Here is a 12367-nt window from a genome sequence, read left to right as displayed (position 1 = left end):
TTTTGAAATAGAAGGAAAGAGAAAGAGAGTGATAGAGAATGTGGGAGTGGGAAGTTTTTTTTTTTTTTTTTAATTTTTTTTAATTAGAGATACGTTACGATTACATGTAAGTGAGGCTTTGAAAAAAAAAAGAAAATTTTGGTTATGTGAAATTACATTTCTGCCCCATATTTCTTATTCATCTTCTATTTTAATTAGAGGGTTAAACTGGTAATTTCAAGGGTTTTGGTTGACAATGAGTGTTTTATTAATTAGTAGATATATATATATATATATATATATGGTTATGCTTATGCGAAAACTAGAATGAACCTCCATGTTAGTTCAATTAACACTACTACTAAAACAAGCTTTCATGATCTCTTACCAACATCATTGATCAATGTATAATTTATAAGACACATAGAGCACTATAATCTACATAGAGAAGAATATGGTGGCATACAATCTTGCGAATTTGAGCTATAACATAAATCATGAGTGCTATTTTTTAGAATGGATTGGAACTCATTTTTTTTAATGATGTGATAAGGGTCACTAGGACTTGAATTGTTTGTAATAACTCTTTTAACTAGTTTTGAGGTGCTTCACCACCCTGTGTTACCAAAATAAAAATGAAACCACTAAGTTTTGCTCTATGTAAAGCTTTTTTATATAGGTCTATCCCCGATCATAATAGATAGATGAAGCAATACCCCGTACATTTTTAAAATTTAGTGCATGGCTCCTCTCTGTCAATATTCCACTGCATGATTGAAACAGGACAAATCATGGGAGCTATTTGTTTGTTTTCAATTTTCAGTTTTTATTTAAAAAAAAAAAACTAAAAAGTACAAAATGAAATGATCATTATCAAACCAACCTTTAATTAATGGTAAGAACTTATAAGAAACTCTTACTTTATTAGAAACCTAATTAAACAGGTTGAGAGTATATACATCGATCATGCATATCCATAGCAGATATACAGAAGCAGCAACAAAAATCTGATAGCTTCTTTGTCATGCATGAGCTATCACCATGCTGCTCATTCACCTGGAGCATGTTTGACGCCAAATAAAATGCAACCAACTCCTAGATTATATGTAATCTACAGGGATGCAAGTGTGCCACTTGTTAAAATCCCAGTGGTGGGTGAAAAAGAAAATCATGGATTTAAATATGATTACCTCATTCTAACTAATATCGAGACTTTTTGCGGAAAAACACCACACCTAACGGATTGGGCAGGCGTTAAAGTTGGGGACAGTATCGATGTCATTAGAATGAGACCTCACGGGCCCGCCGATCCAAAAATCCAACAACTTTGACCATGTTTGATACTGGGAAGGATAAGACCACTAAACAGATTCCGGAAACCTTAAAAAGAAGACTACTAGTTTGAGGCCTAAACCGAACCAATCCGGATAAACAGCGGTCCTAGTTGAGGCCTTATACAATGGTTCAGAGAATTAAAATTCTGGGACCTCACTTTATATTGTGTGGAGAGAATGAGCATGTATGCAAGTCCTCCTCTTTTTATGGACCAGTAAAAGGTGGAATCTTGTGCGACTCGTTGCTATTTAATGAGGAACCTTAACTTCTACTAATAACATTAATATCCCTATTTGTTGGTCCTTAATTTCTAAGTTCTCTCATAAACATGCCACTCTACGTTTCTAATCCTTCTCCTAGTGAAAGTCATTCACCGTTTGTTTCTGATATTCCAAAGACGTGAAGAACCACCCAGAAACAGGCAGGAGGTTATTTCAAATCCATTAAATAAGGATGATAAGCATGACAAGAAACCAGTCAGTTCTTGTTCAATTCCAAAGGACACGGATATATACAAAATTGAAGTTCCAGATCAAGATTGTTCCGCGTTCTTACGTAGTACAAGGCCGCACAGACTTATTTCAAATCCAATTTTCCCTTTTGCAGCATCATTTGAATAATAAAGGGAAAAAGTGAAACTAGAATAAAAACCCTAGCAGACTGTGTATGTCTTTTCTAATTTTAATGTATGTCCCTTCCTCGTTTAATAAAGAAGTCAGTTTCTGGATTAGTGAGTAATGTATATTGAACTCTTAAGAAGTGAAAAATGGAAACCAAGTTTTAACATCCATGTAACCACAAACCAAAACAAGGTTTAATTAGCACTTCTTTAATTTAGCAGTCAACAAGTCCAGTTAGATTTTTCAGTTTATTAGGTGATACCGTATCACCACGTCACTCGTGCTACTGCCATTGAAATCTGTCATCTGTTCTATATTTTTACAATTGGATTTAAACCCCTGTTTAATGTTTTCTAGGAATATAAAATTAAACATAAAAAATCTGGAACGGAGAAGTAAAAGGACGACCTCCCACAGCTGCCCCGACAACCCGACTCAGTAGAGCAGATCCCTACCCCGCGTTGCCTCTTTCCACCCTCTCTTTCCCTTCCTTTCTGGTCTCCTCCTCCCTCCCTCTCTCATTTACCTTCTTTTCTTTTTGTGTAAATTTTAAATTCAATTCGGAAAACATTTTGATGTCCTTGAAAATTTTAAAGATTGAAGAATAGGAGGCATATCGACCATTTGCAAATAAAATCTTATAAAAATTCACTTGCATGTATGATGACAAGGAGAGTTGCATACCACAAAACCATTATCACACAGAATTGCAGGAAGGAGAAGAAACAGAAAGGGAGCGACGGCAGCAATGGAAGGCCGTTTGGTTGAAGGCTGGGGTCGACTATGGTGGGAGATTGTCGGACTGCCACAGGGTGGGCGGGGGTTCTTTTGCTTTGTATTTTTTTCGTTTTAATTTTTTTTTTTTAAGGTTGAAATTGGTTCAAGTCCAGCTGTACAAATAAGGAAATATACAATGAACAGATGACACATTTTCAATGGAAGTACCATGAGCTGACGTAGCATCACCTAATAATTTCTCCAACTGTAGCCTTGCCACTGAAAAGACAATGGGCTTTGATGTAGCCTTGCCACTGAAAAGACAATGGACTTTGCTAGTCCATATGAGACTTAGCCCACTCCCCCACCCTTTAATGTAAATAGCATCATTTGTTCAAAATAAAAAAAAATAAAAAAAACTTTTGTTCAAATTTGAAGGTAGAAGATGCGTCATGAAGAAAACATGCATTTCCAATCCTAGCAAGGTGGAAGGGGTATATGTGTGCACTGTCGTACAAACGCCTCATATGGATCTTGTTTTCAATGGACTAATAACCAAACCGTAAGAAACACAAAAACCACTAAGAAAATAAGAAAATACATACACAGAAACACAGAATAATAGCAGTTCGGCCAAACTTGCCCACATCACCCAGGCAATAATTTACTGGATATTTCACTATTTGTCAAGGAAACTGTATTGGTTTACAAGAAATTTCCGTTTTCTCTCAACTCTACTTCTAATTATTAACTACGAAAATCAAGCTAAGCATTGATCAAGAAGCTGAGAAAATGAAGAAAATGAAGCAAGAAACTTAGAGAAAAAGAAGAGCCTCGGACAAGCTTTTCATTTCAAAATGAGCTATTACAAGAATATCCAAAATAAAGGAATACAACAACTTTTTTTAGTGACGAAGAAACCCCTCATCTAATCTAACTAAACATTTCCAAATCTTATCCAAATAACTAATCTTTAAAGCCAAATCTGTGTTTTAGCTGACATAGCATATACACATGTAATGCTGCCATGTGGCTACACTTATCATTAATATCTCTCAATTCTTGCACTTTTTAAAGTGTCTCCCTTTATGCTACTAGTTTGAAGCCTAACTAGTTGGAGTTTGGCCCTTGGGAACACTCATAAATGGATGAAATCATGCTTTATTTGATTTAGTTCACATACAGTGAAAGAGTGTTTTTTTCCTTACCACCCTTAGATTGGTGGTAATGCTCATCACACATACTTATTATTATTAGATAAATTTAAATTTTAAAATTTGTATCTATTTACTACACAAATCTCAAAATTTAAATTAATTGAACAGTAATAATAAGGTGATGATCATTATCATTACTTGAGGACAGTAAACAAAAATATTCACACATTGAAGGGATAGTGAGCTGCTAAAAAAAGCATTGTTGATTGGTGTTTGAGAAGAATTTGTACTTGTGCCCAGCATTCGGTTGAACGAAGACTGACTGAACTGCTTAAAATATTCAATTCCCTTTATATTTCTTTGTCAAGGATAAGAATAAATGCAAATAGCTACACTTGATTATATCAAGTTGGGTGTAATCGATTATGAAAATCAATTCATAAACCCAGCTAATCAGTGAGAATCTGATTCACATGGGTCCGGTAACTGAGTGATTGCCACCCTTTGCTTAAGCTTTACGAAATTATATTTTATATTAACTGATTTAATTAGTCCAGATATTTGAGGGAATTTTGAGATATTAATTAAAAACTTGAGGATGGATCGATGATGCTGATAAATGATATTCGAAAGAAGTAGAAACTGCACAGATTTTTCTTCATATTTTAGCTTTATTCCATTCTTTATGACCCAACAGAGACTTGGAACAACCTGCATATTTGTGCATTAGATTGGGTAGAGACCAACTCAATTATTAAATTGTTGGCTTATTAATCACACATGAACTATCAGACGAAGTAATTAAATATCTTTCCTTGATAATATATACAAAAACAAAAAAAAAGACCAAAGAAGATGCGTGGCACCAATTATAAGGACCTTAATTAATATATTTAGTTATATCTTCTAGACCCAAATAAAGGAGGAAAAAAGTTCTAAATTCTAAGCATGTTTGGTACTCTACTTAAATCTAACTTTTTAAACTCAAAAACAATTTTCAAGTTCTAGTGCTTTAAAAACTTGTTTGGTAGGATTATTTTTAAAAACTAAACTCAAAACTAACTCAAGAATATAGTCTATTATCTAAAAACACAAAAAGTAAGTTTTTAAAGTTTTTAAATTTAAACTCACTCATTTCTTTTCTCTCTCTCCTCCCCTCTCACTCTAAATCTATCTTTCTCCCTTCTTCTTTCTCTCTCCTCATTCTCTCTCTCTCTTCTTTTTTTTTTTACCTTTTTATTATCTAAAAACACAAAAAGTAAGTTTTTAGAGTTTTTAAACTTAAACTCATTAATTTCTTTTATTTCCAACTTCCCCTCTCACTCCAAATCTATCTCTTTTTTTTTCTTCTTTCTCTCTTCTCGTTCTCTTTTTGTTTTACCTTTTTCGTCTCTCCTCCAATCTGCTCTCTTCATTCTCTCGGTTCTTTCTCTCATTCATCTTCCTCTCTATCTCCTCCGATCCTCTCACTTCTTTTTCTTTCCTCCAATCAGCTCTTACTTTCTTTCCTCCTCTCTCCTTTTTCTCTCTCGACCCCCTCTTTTTTTTATCTCTTTGTTCAATTTAAGTTGTAAGATTTAAAATTTTTAAATTGTATACCAAACAAGTTTTTGAGTTTTAAAAAATATTGTTTTCAAGAAATTTTTTTAGAAATGTTTTGAGAAATTATTAAAATTTTCAAATAGGATACCAAACAAGCCCTCTCCTTTTGGCATACTTCTTTCCTGATAATCTTATATTACTTTGTTACACTGAGGCATCAAAATCATATTATTCCTAACTTACCCCCCTCCCTAATTAATGGCAGCTAGATGCAGAAGAACGAAGCATATGCAGAGTGTAGTACCCCCTACACTGAATAGGTCCAGAAGCTCCCTTAATTTGAACATCGCTAAACTCTGTTTGTGGAGAGAATGATAAACAATGTCTGGCTACAACTTGGTTTGTGGAATTGATAAACATTGTTTGGCACCTAGCGTATAACGCATGTTAAAAATTACTCATGAAAATTAATTCGAGAAATTTATGCATTAATTATAATTTGTTTATAAGACACTAGCATTTGCCTACACATTTTGTGTGTATGAATACATTTTTTTAGAAAATAAGAAGGAGAGAGGGAGAGAGAGAACGTGGGGGAGTGGGAGGTTTTTGTTTTTGGTTTTTATTTTTTTTTTAATTTTAAATATTAGAGATATTTTAACATCACCTGTAGGTAAGACTTCAATAAAAAACAGTAAAATTTGGACTTGAGAAATTACATTATTGCCCATCATTTTGTTTTGTGTGATAGAAGACTAAATTGTTTTTTCACCCTCTTTTGGTTGACAAAGAGGGTTTCATTAATTAGTAAAGATAATTAGTTTATAAGACATAATTAGTTTCCTTACATATAAAAAATCAAGTATTCTTTTAAGAGTAATGCTACACTTACTATTTATTTGTATCATCTCTTTAATAAAAGTAGGGTCCATCAACACATATGAGTCTATTAAAAAGATGATACGAATGATGAAAAAAATAACAGTTTTCTTTATTTAATTATCTTAAAGATGAATGTGTATACATGTCCTATATATATATATATATATATATATATATCATTTTGTGGACCCTTAAGGGTGGAGTATAGAAGATCTTATATATAAATTCCAAAATGGGAACCTTAACGAAAAGTTCCCGGTACTGTTCATTTTAACGAAAAACCACATTTTTACACTAAAAAGTCAATCCTAGTACTATTCATTTTACCTTTTATTTTGTCCTTATCGTTAAAACTCAAAGTTTTCAAGCCATTTTCATTAGTTTTCCTTTCAAAAATCATAATCGTTTAATTTTGTAATCTTCATGTAAATAAGTATCTCTACCATTTAATTGATAACATACTAGCAATTGTACAAATGCTATGCATGCGTCTATGAAACTTTTTGAAAATAAAATCTACAAAAAGAGAGAAAATATAAAATGGTCGCTAAAGCTTTTTGGTGACATTTAAACGATGTTTTGTCTCTGAGGAAATTGTTCATATCTTTAATGACTGTTTTTGAGTAACTATTTCGTCACTAAAAGTTTAAAATGTGGAAAAGAGAGGTGGGAGGACAAATGGGGGCAAGTGACATAGGTACCTAACGGTGAGGGAGAGAGAAAAACAGTAAAATTATTTTGTATTGGGAATTGTTATTGACACTCCAAATTCCTTATTCTACACTCCAAACTTTCTATATTTAGAACGAAAAATATACTTCTGAGGAGTGTAGAATGTGATTTTTGGAGTGCCAATAACATTTCCCTTTGTATTTAGTTTATTATATTGCCATAACTTTTATTTTGGTTCTTTTGTTTGTTAATAGGTTAATTTGATATTTTTACCCTTTTTAAATGACATAAGATTTTATTAATAGATAGTTTAAATAAGCTTCAGTATTTATGTATTGAGTGAGTCCTCCTATATAAATGGGGCTTGCCCCAACCATTTATGTAGAATCCAAATTAAGCAAAACTTGGACTAGTTCATTTGGAATTTCTTGCTAACATGGGAAGTCAAATTTCTTCTCTTCATCCTGATACAACTTTTGCAACCGGTGATCATGATTACCAAGGATACCCTGGACAGGCGAGTCAAGTTTCTTCTCTTCATCCTAATACACCTCTTTCAACCGGTGATCATGATTACCAAGGATACCCCCGACGGGCGACTGCAGCCAACATGGAGAATCACGGACCTCCACAGAACCTTCAGAGGCCTAACTATAACAAGCTCATCAATTCTGATGAGGCAGCGAGACTCTATGGTGGGATATACATCAAAGAAGTATATGGTACTCGTACTTCTACCGGTAAACCGATCAACACTAGGCGTTATTATTGACTGGTTAGCCCGTCAAATATCATGCTTGAACAAATTATGCCCTAGTTCATCATTTCTATATGTACCTCCACATATTGTGCGTCTTGAAGTTTTATATCGTCTATATATATCGTTTTCTAACGCCCTACTTGTAATACAGAAGCTCTATATATATCGTTTGTATATATCTTGAAGTTTTATATAGCACTTGTGCATGTCTCTCTCTTTATATATATACAGAAGCTCTATATATGTATCGTTTATATCTTGACTTGAGAAGAATGCATGCACGATTAATTGGGAAATTGATTCATTTGAACTAAATAACGCATGCATGGCTTGATTAAATTTGTTAAACTCAATGCTTGGTGTTAGTTTAATACAAGACTATTATAATACCTAGAACTCCTTGGTGTTAGTTTAGTATAAGACTATTCTTATATCTTCTCTCAAGTGTGCGAGAGAAAGCGAAAACAAAAAACAATTAATTAGGACTTAGCGCGAAAGAAAGCCAACTTCTGAGCTCTATGTGTGGGTATAGGAGAATATATAATAGGTCTCCTCCAATATAGAAATGGTCAAGAGTTTCCAAGAAGTCCGCCATCATTATTGATCAGTCAAGACTCAAGAGAGATCTCCAAGGCATGGAGATTATAGAAGCTGTTATAGAATTGTAACTAAACTTGAGCACAGTAAGCAAGCGAACCTTGTCGAATTGGTATAAAAAGAGAGAGAATCTCTCCCTAATATCAGTATAACTGAGAACTCTTCTTCTCTTCTTTGTCAAATTTCCAATAAACGTAAGAATTGAAGATGGGAATTTTAATTTGCAATTAGGCGGTGTTTTCAGTACCACATTCGATAATTTCTCTGTAATACACACACACACACTAAACATTTACCATACCATATAGATGATGGCCACCATATATATTTTTTTAATTTTTGTTCTTTAATTCCCTTTTGCTTTATCTAATTCAAAGATCATAAATAAACAACTTGATTCCCTTTTGCTTTATTTAATTTTTGTTCTTTAATTCCCTTTTGCTTTACATAATAAGAAAATATTTGTAGAATTAATTTCCCCTAATTAAATTAAGAATGCCACCTACAACTTGAGTCGAAATGAATTGTGTTCCTCCCAAGGAGGAATATACTTATCCCTTTATTTATGATTAACATATCTTCACTGTACAAACATCATAATCAAAACTATTCCGTCTTGTTATCATCATCTAAAGATCATATCCAGGAAAAAATCATTTAATTTGAAGATTGTTTAGTCATCCATACATGTCAAACCAATCAACAGTTTCGGTAATAAGTAGCATCCTTATGATGAACAGTCCATTTGTTTCATGAAAATACTAGTACAAAAAACAGTTTGCGCGACGCAGGTACCTTCGTCGCACAAAGTCAAAAAATGTTGCCTGAAAATTATCCCAACGAAATCTTCGTCGCGCGCAAATCGTTACGCAAAGCTAGTGAAAGCAGGGTTTGCACGATGAAGGTGTAACCTGCGTCGCGCAAAAGATCTTTGCGTGACAAAGGTGTAACTTGTGTCGCACAAAGACCATTTGTGCGACGCAGGTTACACATTCATCGCGCAAACTCTTTTTTTTTTCTCTTTTTTGACAAAATATTTTTTAATTAATTTTTTATAAATATTTTAATTAAATTATAAACAATAATTAATAAACTAAGAAAAAATATTTAATTATAAAATATATGAAAATGTACATACAAGATGTCCGAACATAAAAGAAAAAACTACAAGAAGTAGTCGTCTAGGTTTGATGCATTAGGCTACTGGGTATTGGCTGAGCGAAGTGGCTGGGAGGTCAAAGGTGGAGCAAGATCAGGTGCTGGCATCGGGATTTGGAGGCCGGACATCTGTAAAGCCTGTAAGATCATACTCATCTTCTCGTCCTGAGCCAAAAACTAGGTTGCAATCTGGGCTTCCTAGATCGCAATCTTACCTTTTAGAGTTTCCACTTCCTCCGTCTAGGCAATGACCTGTCCTGTGGTTGGTCTGGAAGAGGAGGCACCCGTCTCACGAACCCGCACCTTCCCCATACCCCGAACAACCTTGCCATGACGACGACCGAGCTTCTGATCTAGGATCTCAGTCAGGATCTGAAGACCTGCATCCTTGGGTACAGTGACGTCCTCGATCGGGATCTCCGAGAGAAGCTGCGATGCTGCTTCTTGGAGAAAGAAATAAGTGCAAGAAAAGACGGAGAATACTGCACCTTAAGAAAAGAACAATCTAGAACGCTCATAGAGAGAGAAACTCTCATTGCGGGGAGGAGAAGATACCAACCAAGGTGGATTATTAGACTCTTACATCCTGGAGAGACAGACTACCCACGAAGGACAACATTAATAATCAATGCAAAATTATATATATATATATATATATATATATATAAAGAAAGATAGAGCAAACAAGGAGAAATGTTAAGAAAGTATTTGGCAAATTATCTCACAGGTTGGTAAAAAGCTGTATAACACAATAGGTGTAAAAAATTTACCTTTCAAACGTTTAAGCTCAGCTTTATTCTTTGCATCCAAGTCACGGTGGCTCTGCAGTTCCCTTGCCAATGTTCTGTGCTTCAAAAACATATCGATAAAGGCCAATCTCAAGTTCTTAACTTCTTTTTTAAAGTCAGTTGATGTCTTCTGCCTACTTGTGCCTATAAAAAGGAGCAGTATACAGAATATATGAGGAGTAAGTTTTAAGGAACTAAATCATAACACATGACATTAATAAATAGACATATCATTCAATTTCTTAAGTGTTATACGTACAAAACAAATAAATTTAAAACTACTTAATAAATATATATATCATTTTGATGGGATACGCAATCTACGAAACTAGTTTCAACGATCCAGCCGTCAAACTTGTTTGTATATACTTTGAGATCGCATACGTAAAAAACAAACATTAAGAGATCAAGTAATGGGACAAAACTTTTCGACGGTTATAAATGAAAATTCACGATCTAACGGTTATTTTGACTCCGATTTGGATGATTTTTTTTATAGCTACACTCCTTGATCTTATGTGAATACAATGAATGAATTCGATCTTCAATTTAAAATATTTACACTATTGGATACCACAAAAGCTTATGTTATACTTAATGAAAGTATAAATAAACTCCAAATGTTAGTAAATCTATTGTTTTGATGGGATACACATTTTACGAAACTAGTTTCAACGATCCAACTGTCAAACTTGTTTGTATTTACTTCGAGATAGCATACGCAAAAAATTGCAAAAAACAAACATTCAGAGATCAACTAACGAGACAAAACTTTTCAACGGTTATAAATGAAAAATCACGATTTAACGGTTATTTTAACTCCGATTTTGATGATTTTTTTACAGCTACACTCCTTGACCCTATATGAATACAGTGAATGAATTCGATCTTCGATTTAAAATATTTACACAAGTGGATACTACAAAATCTTATGTTATACTTAATGAAAGTATAAATAAACTCCAAGTGTTAGTGAATCTATTGTTTTGATGAGATACGTATTCTACGAAACTAGTTTAAACAATTGAACTGTCTAACTTGTTTGTATATACTTCGAAATCGCATACGCCAAAAATCGCAACAAACAAACATTTAGAGATCAAGTAACGGGACAAAACTTTTTTATGGTTATAAAAAAAAAATCACGATTTAACGGTAGATTTAACTTCGATTTTGATGATTTTTTTACAGCTATACTCATTGATCCTATATGAATACAATGAACTAATTTGATTGGCAATTTAAAATATTTACAGAAGTGGACCACAAAAACCCTTTGTGTGACGCAATTTGTTTGTCGCACAAACAACCTTTGTGTGATGCATTGGTTGGTGCGTCGCGCAAACAGTCTTTGCGTAACGCATTGGTGGTGCGTCGCTCAAAGTGTGTTTGCGCAACGACCCAATTGTCATGTTGCGCAAGTTTTTTTTTTAAATATTATAAAATTTACTGAAAATGTGACTTTACTCCTTTCAAAATTTTTTTTTTTACATAAAACACAATAATATATTTTTCTAACAAAAACCTGATCCGAACTGCAATAATAAATTTAAAGCTACTTAATAAATATATATACCATTCAATTTCTTAAGTGTTATAACAAAATAAATAAATTTAAAGATACTTAATAAATAAATATATATATCATTGAACTTGACGGTTATAAACGAAAATTTACGATTTAACGGTAGTTTTAACTCCGATTTTGATGATTTTTTACAGCTACACTCCTTGATCCTATATGAATACAATGAATGAATTCAATCTTCAATTTAAAATATTTACATTAGCGGATACCACAAAATCTTACGTTATACTTAATGAAAAGTATAAATAAACTCTAAGTGTTAGTGAATCTATCGTTTTGATGGGATACGCATCCTACAAAATTAATTTCAACAATCCAACCGTCAAACTTATTTTCATATACTTTGAGATTGCATACACTAAAATCGCAAAAAAAAAAAAAATTCAGAGATCAAGTAACTGGACAAAACTTTTCGACGGTTTTAAACGAAAATTCACGATTTAACGGTTATTTTAACTCCGATTTTGATGATTTTTTTACAGCCACACTCCTTGATCTTATATGAATACAATGAACTAATTCGATCGTCAATTTAAAATATTTGCACAAGTGGATACCACAAAATCTTATGT

At 33.2% G+C, this 12367-nt stretch overlaps 1 long non-coding RNA gene across 1 annotated transcript; it reads right to left on the bottom strand.

Moving 5' to 3' along the window:
* Positions 1–9350: 9350 nt before the first annotated feature.
* Positions 9351–10293, bottom strand: LOC139190732 (uncharacterized). Its single transcript, XR_011575089.1, has 2 exons — positions 10190–10293; positions 9351–10018 (listed from the first exon to the last, which is right to left on the bottom strand). It is a non-coding gene; the product is annotated as an uncharacterized lncRNA (long non-coding RNA).
* Between the last annotated feature and the right edge of the window lie 2074 nt (positions 10294–12367).

The sequence above is a fragment of the Malus domestica genome, chromosome 13, assembly GCF_042453785.1.
Source record: "Malus domestica chromosome 13, GDT2T_hap1".
Lineage (NCBI taxonomy): Eukaryota > Viridiplantae > Streptophyta > Magnoliopsida > Rosales > Rosaceae > Malus > Malus domestica.
Note: the sequence above shows the minus strand (reverse complement) of the source record. Positions and strands in the feature narration are given on the sequence as shown.